General features: G+C 44.9%; 1 long non-coding RNA gene across 1 annotated transcript; it reads right to left on the bottom strand.

The window, feature by feature from the left end:
• Positions 1-2,028: 2,028 nt before the first annotated feature.
• On the bottom strand, positions 2,029-6,337 carry LOC120659933. Its single transcript, XR_005669286.1, has 3 exons — positions 3,099-6,337; positions 2,392-2,479; positions 2,029-2,308 (listed from the first exon to the last, which is right to left on the bottom strand). It is a non-coding gene; the product is annotated as an uncharacterized LOC120659933 (long non-coding RNA).
• Positions 6,338-13,947: the final 7,610 nt, after the last annotated feature.

Raw genomic sequence — 13,947 nt, 5'->3', positions numbered from 1 at the left:
GTCACTTGCTTGAGTTCTTCTCTTTCGTGCTTCTTTGTTCTTCTTTGGTTTCACTTCTCTTGGTTCGTTTGTGGTATGTTGACAATGCACTCATCAAGGGGGAAATTGAGGAATGTTGAGTACTCTATCCTGCTTGTGATGAGTAAATTGTCAACCGTGCGGTGTGATCGTGCGCTTGGTCTTTGGATTGCAGGTACACGGGCGTCGAGTGTCGACGGGGATCTGCCGTGGAGGTGCTGTGGCCGATGGACCGTGCGGTGGACGGCGGTGAAGGACAGCCGGGACCGGAGCTCGGACCGGGCGGCAGCTGTGGCGTCCACTCCTGGATCGAGGGCGCAAGCGGCGACGGAAGGCGGGTTTCTTGGTTTGCGCCACAAAACCAAGGAGGCGGACGGCGGTTGAAGACGCCAAGTCGTGGAGGCACGGGCGTCGGTCTCGGGACTGACGGAGGTGACGGGCGTCGACGGCGTCTAGGGCCTCGCTGCGGGCGAGGAGGTGACGGGCGTCGGGCGGCGTCTAGGGCCGTCAGAAGGCCGAGGCGGGAACGACGTCTAGGGCCACGGCGTGGAGGCGGGAATCTTCCCGCGCGTGAGGTTTTGGCGGTTTTCTCAAAACCGGCCACCTACCCGGGTTTCGCGGACCCTCCAAAACCGCGGACTGGATCTTCATCAAGACGGCGGCATCGCGGAGAAGACTTCGTTTCGAAGAAAGAACCTCGGCCGTCGGATGAGATCGTTGTACAGGGGGTGCTGCAGGCCAACCGGTCTGACCGGTCCCTGGCACCGGTCTGACCGGTCTAACCAACCGGTCTGACCGGTCCAGCGTACCGGTCTGACCGGTCCTGCGGGTATAAATACCCCTTCACTTGTGTTAGGTTAATTGCGGCTTTTGTAACTCGTTCGTGGACTCTCTGTTTCTCCAGGCCGCCGCCCCTGTGTTTCTCTTCCCCTGTTCCTCTCGTTTGAGTTGTTTTTGTCCATGGATTGTTGAAACCTTGTAAGGGATTTGATTGGGAAAGGAGGCCCTATCCTCCTCGTGCCCTCAGGGCTTTTGAATCTGCTGAGTTCACTTGTATGTGCTGATCATCTCGTCCTCCCTTCCTCCTTTGCGTTTTGGTTTCAATTCTTCTCTTTTGGTGTGATTCTTGGTTGGAGAAAAACTATCCTTGTTTCCGTGGTTTAATGAACTCTTTGCAATGATTCTCATGCATCTAGCCTAGTGCTACACTCCCTGGAATCATGAGTTCTCACGAATTGTCAATTTCGTGTTCTTGAGAAAACCCCAATCCTCCTCGATTCTCCCTCGATTTCTCACGATCTGTTGATCCTTCGGGAGAGATCTTTTGGGGATATGTTCATGGGGTAGTTACGACGCTTTCCTCCAAGTTTGATGAGATTTGGACTTCGTTTGCTCAAGATTTGCGATTTGGAGCTTTTGTTCGCGGGCTGTCTGGGAGCAACCGGTCTGACCGGTCTGTGAAACCGGTCTGACCGGTCGGTATTTTCAAATCCCAGCCCAACCGGTCTGACCGGTCCGGTCAAGCGGTCAGACCGGTCTGACTCAGTAGAGCCACAGTTTGAGAAGTTTTCTTGTTTTGTTTCCGCTTTGCGACTCGGGTCTTTTGCTTCGAGATAGCTTGTTCATAGCTATTCTCGCTGATCTAGGTTCGAGGGTTTGCGGTGGTTTTGGGATATAGGCCGACGGTTTGAATTTCAGAAGAAATTTTGATCGGCTCCCATTCACCCCCCCACTGGTCGCCGTCTTCGGTCCCACAGTGTAGATCAAGAAACACGAGGGCAGATGAGACATCGATTTTACTGATTAGTTATGCAAGTGCCTGAATCAGAGGAAGGAATATATCTAATCCAAATCTGAACAACTGAAAAGTAGGACAAAATGCACACGGTTACATAACAAGGTGTACAAGTTTGTCACAACACACGACATTTCCCGATTAAGTAACACATAACGTGATAGTTGTGGTGAGGCAGCAGCATAGCAGCCTCCCACAAAAACTATGTTTAATCTAAAAAAACAAAACACTATGTTAGATGAGGCCAGTGAATTTTAACAATGGTCGGTTTGCATTGGCCAAGCTATTCTAAGTTATCCCGACCGATTCACAAGGGGACAACACACTGCCGGCCTGAAAAACTAGTCACTGACCCTGTCAAAAGCAACGAAAATGGAGGCTTCGTTTTCGCAGCACACTTCAGCTCCAACTTTTGTTGCCTTCTCGCCAGCAAGAACCAGAGTCTAGAGGATATTTCCAAGCCCTTTTGAATGGGTGCACTTGTTTGATGGATTCCTGCAATGCAACCCTTGCAGTCAACAGTCCAGCAATTTGATACACATGTTTTTTGGTAAAGAATCAGTCGAGTGATTTCTTACTGGATTCCGATCGAATTTCCAGCTGACGGTCCATTCCAGTGCCTGTTCATTGGACTGGTCAGCGTCTATGGTCTCCCTCAAGCCTGCCCTGCACCAGGCACGACAAACAGACAACTGTCATCTTAAACTATCCATGGCTGCTCTATAAAGGGACCAAAGTGATGGAGTGAAGGAGCATTCAGGCGAAGAGAGCCAAGAGCAAAGAATGAGAAGACATGGCATGGTATTGACTTGGCTCATCTCGCAGCGACAGCAAACTGCACGAGCGCCAGAGGTGAGCCGAGCCAATATCACTTCATGTTATCTAGCGTTCTGTGACTGCAAAACTACCGTAAGTTCATCTTGAGAAACTCTTGTTGACTCTTTTCGAGCTACTTGGTTTCCGCTGACGTGATGGTGAACTTCACCCTTACAAGAAAATAAAATTAATTGGGAGAATGATAGTCTACTGGATATATCTGTAAATTTGTGATGTTTTCTTGGCATAATCTATTGTTGGCTGAGGTTGCTTGCCATCTTGGCTGGTTCAGTTTCAGAACTACTGTTCATGGCTCCCATCTTTTTCTGTTGGTTGATTCTAGTGTGAACACTGTACATAGGATATAACTCTCATACGACGGGCGTCTCCACAAGAAAAGACAAATAGGTACGAAACCATTATTTGAACAGAGTTTACAATGTCTGTAATGAGCAGTCAGCTGTTTCACCTCTGAAATCCTTTCTGCGAAAGCACCCATGCTAGACAGGTCTCAAGTCCTAGCTAGAGTTGTCAAGGATCTTGCATTCATAATGACACAATTGGTCCACCAGGCCACCGTTTTGTTGCAAGAGATATGATTTCGTTCTGAAGAGAAATACATAACACTTTTTTCAACAAAGGAAATGACATAAATTAGTTGCACCACGTTTGCAGTAGATAAAGAACACCAGAATACACAGGAGATATTGTCACTGAGACTTCTGAAGGAGCATAGGTTTGCTTTCAAACATTTACCTAGCATACATCACTTTTCATTCTCTTGCTCTGGACAGAGCAAATCTGCCATATAACAATCACATGAAATTGTAACTTGTAAATGTTGATTCAGTTTTTCATAGTAATCAAGACTGAAGTTCATCCTCCATCCCCCTTTCTTTTACTAAGCAGACAAAAACTTGATAATAGTGCAAAGCCTTGTAGGAAATGAAAAAGATAGGCACAAAGACTCAAAGAGCATAGCCCCATTTTAGTATAGAGTTGGTGTTTCCTAGATTTGTTGTTGCAAATTTAAGGCGTGCATGCACATTTGCTTCTATTTCTCTCTTTTGTCCTTTGTTAACCACATAACCTAACCTCTCACGGTTCCAAAGCGCTTAAAGGAGGTGCAAGCATTATGTTAGATTATTTTCTCGATCTTAGCACTTTCACTCATTCCACATCCCAGGTAACACAAGCAAAAACTAATTTGTTCAGATACGATACAGAAAAGGAAGACTTGAATGTTCTGGTTGTGGCTAGCAACCACAGGCCAAGGCATGGCATGATAGCAGGCCCTCACTTTTGAAATACTGAAGCAAGATTTCTTATGCTATAACTTTGTTGGACGGCAATGTAAAACTAGCGCATGGCCCACAGGTTATACATGAATGTCTAGAAGTAGATAGCACAAGTTTGAACCCTTAATCATTTGACAAAGGAAATAGATTTGCTCTATCATTTTGTTGTAGTATTACACATCACAACTGATCATGCATTCCTGAGTCCTGACAAGAAATCATTTGAATTTGAAAGCAATAGCAAACATATATATCTTCGAAAATGAGTACTTATATCACATCTGAAAAACAATGATATACAACATGAACCATAATTTTTAAAAATAGAATATCCCAGGTTACAAGGAACCATTGAGCAACTTGTGCAAATGAAATGTAACCTCATTGGAAATTTGCAATCAGTTAGCGTGGTCCATGGGCATAAATCTATAAGTCACAACTGCTACGTACTCCCTCCGTTCTTAAATATATGACACCATTGACTTTTTTTCTTCGTTTGACTATTCATCTTTTCTACAAATATTTATGCAAATAGTCAAATCTTCAAGTTAGATTTAAGAGACTCTTGATAATAGACGTAAAGGTACTCATTTCACTTCATTTAACTAACCGATTAATCAAATAATGTTGGTCAAAGTTGAAGAAAAAAGTCAATGGTGTCATATAAAAAAGAACGGAGGGAGTATCTGGCTCAGTGAATTAACAGTAATACCGAAGCCTTATCCTGCCAGAATTATTTTCTTTATTTCACAGATTGACACTTTATTTTTTTAAAGGTACACCACCCTAAAATTTCATTTGGTGCTAGCGATTATACAAAAACTTGGTTAATGAAGGCCAGATAGCCAGTTTGCTTACAGTGCGCAGTGCCCCCTCATCCATGACAACAGAGAAAGTAACTTATACTTCATCATCTGGAAACTTTATAGCTCCTTCTGCAAGGATGTCAGCTATTTCGTTTTCATCTATTGACCAGTTTTAAATTTCAACAAAAAATGATATATTACTAATGTGTCAACCAACTTTTTGTTTTTTGCCCCGTTGGTTTCTCGAACAACTTGGTATTGTTTTATGACTAAGTGTCTAAAATAAGAATGTTAGACAATTGTTAATGAGGTCTGCACTTCAAGCATAAGCTGAACATTGCCTTCCAAAATAGAGTATTGATTGGATTTGACCATCTTCCTTATACAAAAGTCCTTAATTTTACTTCTTAGTCATATCAACACTGGAAATTGGGAATGAGCCTATACATTATTTTACCTCCATCCTAAAATATATAACAGTTTCCTTAATTTTGATTTTTGACAGCCAATATATACTCGCTCTTTTATTCTTATGTTTATTGTCGCTGAGTCCAAGCCAGCAAACTAGCTTGATCACTAATAATGTATCTAAAACTATCAATTAGCTATATGAAATTATACTAACTGATTTGTCTTTCAAAATGCTTTCATAAAAACAAAAGGTATTCACATGTATTTATGTGAAGTTATTAAAAGGAGAGGTCAAAGTTGCATAACGTGGACTGTAAAAAAGTATTAAAAAAATCAAACAAGTACAAAACTGCTTCTACAAATCATGTGAATATACTAATACTATTATACAATATACTTTCAGAATATAATATTTTATGCTTGTTACCACCATATTAGTATATTTCTACATAAACTATCAAACTTATCCAGTGGTGATCACATCTTATCAAAAGGTTTATATATTATTTGCACGGAGAGGGCAGCAGCAAAGACCCTTCAAGATTTCTATGTTAACTATGATCATACCATAGCACGGTTCCTGACTAAGGTGTGCATCTAGCAGTTCATCTTGCTTTCTCCTCAGTTCATATTGCTTTCCCCCCTGATTATGCAGTGAACTATAATTTTGTAGCACTTAACACGAGATATGAGTTGTCTAGTATTTTTTTTCCAAATAACATATCTGAATAGACACGTTTTCTGTTAAATGAACCAGTATGAGTTGCAAAATTAAGGCTCAGTAATCAATAGAAGTTCCCCTGTTCCAGATCGATGTTTAGCTAGGCCGAATTCATGTGCATATTTGTTCCAAACAGAAGCAGGCCCTCTGGTAGCTTTTAGTTGACCAAAGCACATGGAAATTCACCTACACCTTCAGAACATCTACTTGCATCTATAGGAACTTCAAAAGTGGGATCACTCCCCATTTACTCCAACACTCGTAAAACTAACGCAGAGGGATGCTATGCACATACTTTCGGAAGCAATGGCAGTTGGCAACCTGGTAAGCTGCTTCTAAGTCTGAACAACTGAAGCATGTAAAAACTACTCACCGAGCTCTGAAGTTCTGAACCAAGAAACTACTCACCGACACCGAACATTCTCGCTGGCCTACTACAGGAAACACTACACCCGGGAAGCGAACCGGACATCGCCTTCCTCGCACTTTTTTCTTTTTTATATTTTTAAAAAATAAAAATTTCAAAAATATATGTCCGTTTTGAAATATTTCAAAAATACCTCTGGTCGCCCGCCCATAGGGTGACAGGCCCTAAGTGTAATTTTTTCTTCTTCAAATTTGCAACGAGGTTCCTGGAAAAAAAGGGGGGCCTGTCGCCCCCCCGGGCGACAGGGGGGCCTGTCGCCCCACCTCGGGCGACCACTGGGCCCAGCCCACGGGCGCGGCAGGGGGGGCCTGTCGCCCCCCCCCGGCGGGCGACAGGGGGGGCCTGTCGCCCCCCTCGGGCGACCGGGGTGATCCAACCCTCCCTTCCCTCATCATTTGAGTCCGAAAATTCCACCAAAAATCCAGAAAAAAAGAGAGAGGTGAGGAGAAGGGAAGCGGCGAAATCCTGCCGGATTCAGCACTTGTGATCTGCACGTTAGTACGTTTAGTTTATATGTTTTTCTATTTAAGTACTACGCATTTAAGTAGGAGTAATTTAATTATGGGTGAGTAATTTAATTTAATTAGTGCTATAGTAGAACCATTTAAGTAGGAGTTTAATGATACTTTAGTTTGTAGTTACGTAGTAGTAAATTAGTTTAGAAAATTAGTACTACGCATTTATTATTACAATTGTAGTACTATTAGAGACGTGTTTATAAATTAATTATGATTTAGAATAGAATTTGTCATATGCAGTATAGAATTTGAGTGTCATCACGTAGTTATGAATACTTATACGTTGTAGTTGAATTTCATACTTAGTTTTTACGGATTATTGAATAAGGTAGTGAAGTAAAGAGTATAACTCGATAAGTATTATGTGATATACAGATATGTCGAGCAAGATGCAGTTTCAAGTATTTTATGGTGACTACAATGTTATGTATGTGCCAAATGGAGTAGATCTTTCTGCCTTTAAGTGCACATCTAGCGCCATAGATAAACCTCTGGAAAGGAGTTTTGATTCCATATGTAAGTGGCTGCAGCGTGGGTTCTGTGTTGATCCGTTGACACATGTGATCACCGTCCAGTCTCTTGTTAATTGGGAGGTAGAAAGTGAATTATGGGAATTGATGATGATACACAGCACTGATGACTGACAGAAGTACATGCAAGCAGCTCTAGAGCATGGGTGGCCTCTGGCCATTCTTGTTCAAATCCGGGAGAAGACACAAAATGAAATCCAACATTGTGCAGATCAAGGAACTCCGAGTATTCGAAGAGAGACCAATTATGTTGAGCAAGATGAGTCAGAAGAGACAGAGAACCAAAATATGGGACCACAGGGCCTTGCTGATGAGGGAGAGGATACATAGCATTGTGGACGAGATGGAGGCAGAAGACCAAACCGTAATAGAGATGGAAGAATATGAGGGCTCATATGATGACGAGCAGTACTCATTGCCAAAAGAGTGGAAGGAGCATGGTTTTGGCAGTCATGTCGCAGAAGATGTACGAAATCTGGTGCGGGAGTACAGAGGGAATGAGGTAGTGCAAGGTGCAACATATCCAAACATTGAAGCCGTTAAAGATGCTGTGAGACTATGGGCAATATCATTGAAACAAGAATTCAAAGTCGTAAAGTCTGGCAGTAAAGAATATGAGGTGAAGTGTGTGAATGATGGATCTCCATGGCGAGTACATGCATTCAAGGGAAAATGGAAGTCAAACTAGAAATGTTCCATTGTGACAGAGCACACTTGTTTGCTGTAAGAAGTTCTTCCCTCGCATCGCAATATATCTTGCGACTTTGTTGCAAAGCAAATGTATGGGTTTATTATGGACAACCTAAATTATGAGCCAAAAATGATTGTTCGACACATTGAGCAGACTTACCAGTACACCATCAGTATTTGAAGGCATGGCGGGCTAAACAAAGGGTGTTCGAGATGCGGTTCGGCACATACGAGGCATCATATGATAACCTACCTCGTATGTTATCCCAGGTTGCTGCTAGAAATCCTGGAAGCTTTTATGACACATACCTCGTACCAGCCGTGACTAGGGGACAAAAAATTATGCAACGAGCCTTCTTTTGCATAGGTGCTTGTGTTAGAGCATTTCAGTTTTGTCTTCCGGTGATCTGCATTGATGGCACATTTTTGACTGGAAGGTATAAAGGTCAGATACTCACCGCAATCGGTGTAGATTGCAACAACCAAATAGTTCTGCTCGCATTTGCATTTGTTGAGAATGAGAACATAGACAGTTGGTATTGGTTCCTTGAACGAGTGAAGATTCATGTTGTTGCTGCACGTCCAGATGTGTGCCTTATTAGTGATAGGCATGCAGGTCTGCTGCAATCAATACTGAAATTGCAACGTGGAACTGCGACAACGCCTCTATTGTGGCCCGATGTCCAAAACAGGTGGTGCATTAGGCATATGGGTGCAAACTTCTATGACCACTTCAAGAACAAGGAACTTAAGAACCTGTTTAAGAGGTTGTGCACCCAAAATCAACAGAGAAAATTCAATGCATTATGGCAGATGCTTGATCAGTTGACTGCAGAGCTAGTGAAGGTAAGGGCATCAGGAGCAGGCACGAGTCAGGCTGCAGAGGCTAGTGATTCAATTGAGAAGCCATTTTTACACTGGATTCGAGGTGCACCTAAGGAGAAATGGTCATTCCTTTATGATACCAACGGAATACAGTATGATATTCAGACAACGAACCATGCAGAGTATTTCAATATGGTTATGCGTTCTTGTCATGCCTTTCCTCTTGTGGGAATTGTTGAGTTCATCATGTATGGGTGCATGAAGTATTTCAGAGAGCGTTACACGGCTGCAAGCATAAACATCAGCAACCCCCAAATTCAGTTTTGCAAAAGAGTGACACAATATATGCAAGAGAAGATTGAAAAGACCAAACTGCACCGCGTCATATCGACAGGTACAGTGGAGCATAGATTTGAGGTTCTATGCAAGGATAGAAGTGGTTGTGGTATCCGTAGAGATAGGGTGGTACAAGAGAGTTTGATTATAGTAGATGGCAAAGCCTTCTGCTCCTGCATGAAGCCTAAGTTATTGCATTTGCCATGCTCCCATCTCATTGCGGCATGTGCAGAGTCTGCGTTGCAGCCAGGAGTATTTGTTTCACCTTACTTCAGCAAGGAAGCAGCTGTATCCACCTGGGGACATGAGGTATACAGGATTGGAATTGTGGGGCCTTTCACTCAGGATAATGAGAATAAGATGTTTATTTCTGATCCAGCCACTAAGAAAGGCAAAGGCCGCCGTCAGACACATCATATTCGGAATGGTATGGACGAGTCGGAAGCAAGCAAGGCACAAAAGCGTTGCAGCCAATGTGGAGCATTGGGTCACAACTACAAGAAGTGTCCTCAGAATGCACTTCACGATGTTGCTGACGTTGGTCCTTCCGGAAATCCCAGAGATGGAGCACCTCCTACGTTCAGACGAGCATCGGCGAGAATTGCTCATAGAAGGCATTCGGTGTCATGATCCACAATTGTATTTCATTATTTGTAATATGTAGTAATGAAATATTGTAGGTATGTAATGAAGTATTATTGTACCTATGTGTCCAGTTTGTATGAAATATATATTTACCTATGTGTTCTCATATATTTTTGAATGCAGGTATGGAGATGGACTCCTTGCTAGACCCAGTTATCGACTCGAGCCACAGGTCTTACTTTGCAGCTGTTGAGTACCGAGCCCTAGAGGTGCTACGTCCTCGTCCACCCGGGGAGGCGATCTCTATACACCACGATTGGTGTGACCGGTATGTAATGAAATATTATTGTTTATCACTTATGTATTCGTCGGTATTCCTTTGTTTCGACAATTTTGTTTTTTTGCAGGTTACGTGAGGCCGGTCTACTGACTCTGAGCCGTCTTGTCGAGGTTGGGCCTATTCAGCTCGACCGATCCCTCCTGACGGCGCTCGTTGACAGATGGAGGCCGGAGACACACATGTTCCACCTCCCATGTGGGGAGATGACTCCTACGCTGCAGGACGTGGCCTACCTCCTCGGCCTCCCTATCGTCGGGGAGGCTGTAGGTCCGCGTGTGGTGGCGGCCTCGTGGAAGGATGACCTGGAGGCCCGTTTTGCCCTGGTTGACCGTGTGGAAGAAGTAGGTCCGATCAACCCGCACCCGCGAGTAGCAGGTCCTTCAAAGACCTGGTTCCTATAATTTATAGTACGTATTCATTCCATATATAAATTTAATTGTTACAATTCACATGTTCCATTGACAGTTGAAACCATTAATCTTAATTGTTTATGCAGCCTGCCCTGTTGGCTGCGGATGCCGACGAGTACAGTGTGACCAGATCGCTGGAGGCGTACCTACTTTGGTTGTTTGGTTACATCATGTTCAACAACTCGGTCGATAGGATTCTCCTTCCGTATGCACGGGAGATTGCGGATGGGGACGAGGACGTACCGCCCTACAGCTGGGGTGAGGCGGTACTTGCAGCCACTTATCATGGACTCTGCGACGGCTGCATGAAGACACATGAGAACGCTATCCTGGCAGGGTGCCCACTACTGCTACAGCTTTGGTCGTACGAGAGGCTAGCCGTTGGTCGGCCCATAGTCAGCCACGAGCCTTACCACGGGGGCATGTACGGCGACGAGGAGGACGAGAGGCCCACTATGGGAACTATCTGGATCTGGCGTCAGGTACGTTAGCAACAAATCTAATTTTGTTATTCATTGTTACATGATGTATTAGCGCACTTTTAATTTTACTTATTCGGAATGCAGAGGTCCTGGGCGCATGCGCAGGTTAGATGCGCATATCCTGAGTTTGTTTCGAAGCTCGACATGCTGACGCCCGAGGACGTTGTCTGGGAGCCTTACAGCCCAGAGGCTGTGGCTACCCGTGCACCAGCAGGCCTGTCTTTGCACTGCTCCGCGAATGCGAGCCTGTGGCTTACTACCGCCGTCCTGGTTTATGACATCGCGGTTGAGGCATATTGCTCCTGGAGAGTCAGGAGACAGTTTGGGCAGTGCTAGGAGTTTTCGGTGCCCACCGCGTTGGAGCGTGTCAGTCGCCAGGACCACAGGTAATTATGAATGAACTTGGCTCATACATTCGTGTCGAATCTAACGATTCTTCGTGGTCCACTTTTATAGGTTGTCAAGGAGTGGCTTGCCATGCTATGATGATTGGCTCACCAAGATGTAGCCGTGGGTGGACCAATGGGAACAGGCAGACGAGCACTTGGTCCATCCAACAGGACCACACACAGACAGCTCCTTTAGGGCTTACCTCACCTGTTACTTACCCCGGACTCGGGCTCGTCTGGTTTATGTTGACACTCACCCGCAGCCACACCAGGCGAGGCCTCAGGATGGCTATGCCCGGCACCACGTGGAGGCACTAGCTGGCGTGGTGAGTCTCTTGATCATATTTGCATATATATATATATATATATTCATATTCGTAAGATAATTCATGTGTTCTAACTGTACCTTTACTGAATGGATGCAGTTTCGCCTTTGCAACATGATGGAGACGGACTGCTCGACTTACCTGACGAGGGTACGTGCCGGATCCCCAATGACCCAGTTTGAGCAGACAGAGGCATGGTAGAGACAACGTGATCAGTTGTGTCAGGTAGTGCACAACTTGAGAAGCCGTGTGTAGTACGAAGACAGCCATGGGTCGTCCCAGGCCTCGTCGTCGTTCCCGTGTCCATCGACCGTGCACGGGCCGACATCGCAGTTCTTCCCAAGTGCAGGTAACGTACATATCTCTTTAAAATTAGATCAAGTGTTCCTACATATTTACTAATATCACATACAGGATACGATCCAGCTACTGCGTTCGGCCATACTGGAATGTTTAGAGGGACAGGACCAGTTGGCGGACCGTATCCAGGGATGGTACCGGGGCCACAGATACCGGTCTACACATGTTAGTTTATGTTTCGTATTTCGGTTTCTACATGTCATTACGAAATATACGAGCGTACGCTAACATCCACATTTTTTGCGTAGGATTCTACCCCGATGCGGGCGCCGGACCTTCTTCTTCCTCCTTTCGACCAGATAACGAGACCTTCACCTTAGACGACTTCGACAGCTTGACTCCAGAAGAGCCTGCCGCGCAAGGTGACCCCGATGTCTTGGGGTATTCACAGCTAGGAGGAGCACCACTTGGGATCTCTCAGCAGCAGACACCGCAGCCCCTTGCGCGTCCTGAGCGACATGTGAGGTCTCCGGATGTTCTCACCTACTCCGAGGGCCATTTCCGTGCCCAGCAAAGGGCTAAGAGGGTCCGACGCCCTAGGGGTGGTTAGATATATCTGATGTTTGTATCTCTGATGTTTATTTGTAATGAGATAGCTGTGGACCGCTTATTTGTATCCGATGTTTATGATTGTGCTAGTTTACTTGTCATTTGTTTCTATAGATACTATTGATGTGAACTTGTTATGTTTGTGGGTTCCATAATGCTCGTGAAATAAGGGAAGTTCTTGCGATTTTTTTTCCGTGATTTAATGAAGGACAAGTTAGGTGCAGTAGGAGTTAGCGGCCGAGATCCTGCCGACGATGATGACGACTACACGCTCGAATAGCTCAAAATAGGAACCATAGTGTATCTAGCTGCGAGTACGAGATCAGAGGTTGCCACTGCTCAGCACGGCGATCACGGGTTTCCCAAATGTCGCATTCTTTGCCCAGACATACGTGATATGTTTAGCAGTGCCCTTCCACCATTTCAAAAAGATGTGACAACACGGCAACCACTGCAGCTAACCTTCAAAGCAGTCTCTCTGCCGAGGACGACGAACCTGTCATTCTACAGCGTAGGTCTGTGGCACGTAGTGGGGAAGGCGGCATCTTGGCGCGATCGACCGAGCTGCATCAATGCAGCGCTGTGAATCTGCATGCACAGAGATGCATCGAGTAGTCATTTCGAGAATCGAATCTAGCCTTTTCAGTGTTAGGTCAGCTAGCCTCTTCACTGTGTTGTCATGTAGGCTTTTTAGGTGCATTTACACTCCACACTCCGGGTATCAGACCTTTGTGCGCCTATAAATACTCCGAAGTTTGTGAACTCCCAGCAGCACTTAAACACCAAAGCTCATTGTATGCCCAATGTCTGGAGGTGGGTCTAGCGGGAAGAGTTACTACGGTTTTGGGAAAGGAAAAGGTGGAAGAAAGGGAGACCCCATAATATGGGAGGGGCCTCTTGGACCTGATTCCTTTCCGGAACCAGTGTTTGAGTTTCCGCCACAGCACAAGAGTGAATTTACCAATGAAACTCCTCTTCGACAATACGATAACCGTAGAGAACCGTGGCCAAAATGTAGACATGGTGAGGACTGCTTAGTGCAGATGTGCAACGACGGGATGGATGGCGGTTGGCGTTTCTTTAAATGTCCACACGCATGGGTAATACTCGGTTCTTTCATTTCTTTATCTTCAATGAGACACCTTACATGAAATTTATTTTGCAGTCTTCCGATGCTCCAGAAAACTGTGGTTTGACTAGGTGGGTCGATCCTGCACCAATTGATTCTGTTCAGGAGTTCATCGAGTACCTCCAGATAAAGATCTTTGATCTGGAATGCAAGGTGAACCATTATGAGGAAGTGAGCGAGGGTAAC

This window comes from Panicum virgatum, chromosome 2N (genome assembly GCF_016808335.1).
Source record: "Panicum virgatum strain AP13 chromosome 2N, P.virgatum_v5, whole genome shotgun sequence".
NCBI classification, from domain to species: domain Eukaryota; kingdom Viridiplantae; phylum Streptophyta; class Magnoliopsida; order Poales; family Poaceae; genus Panicum; species Panicum virgatum.
Note: the sequence above shows the minus strand (reverse complement) of the source record. Positions and strands in the feature narration are given on the sequence as shown.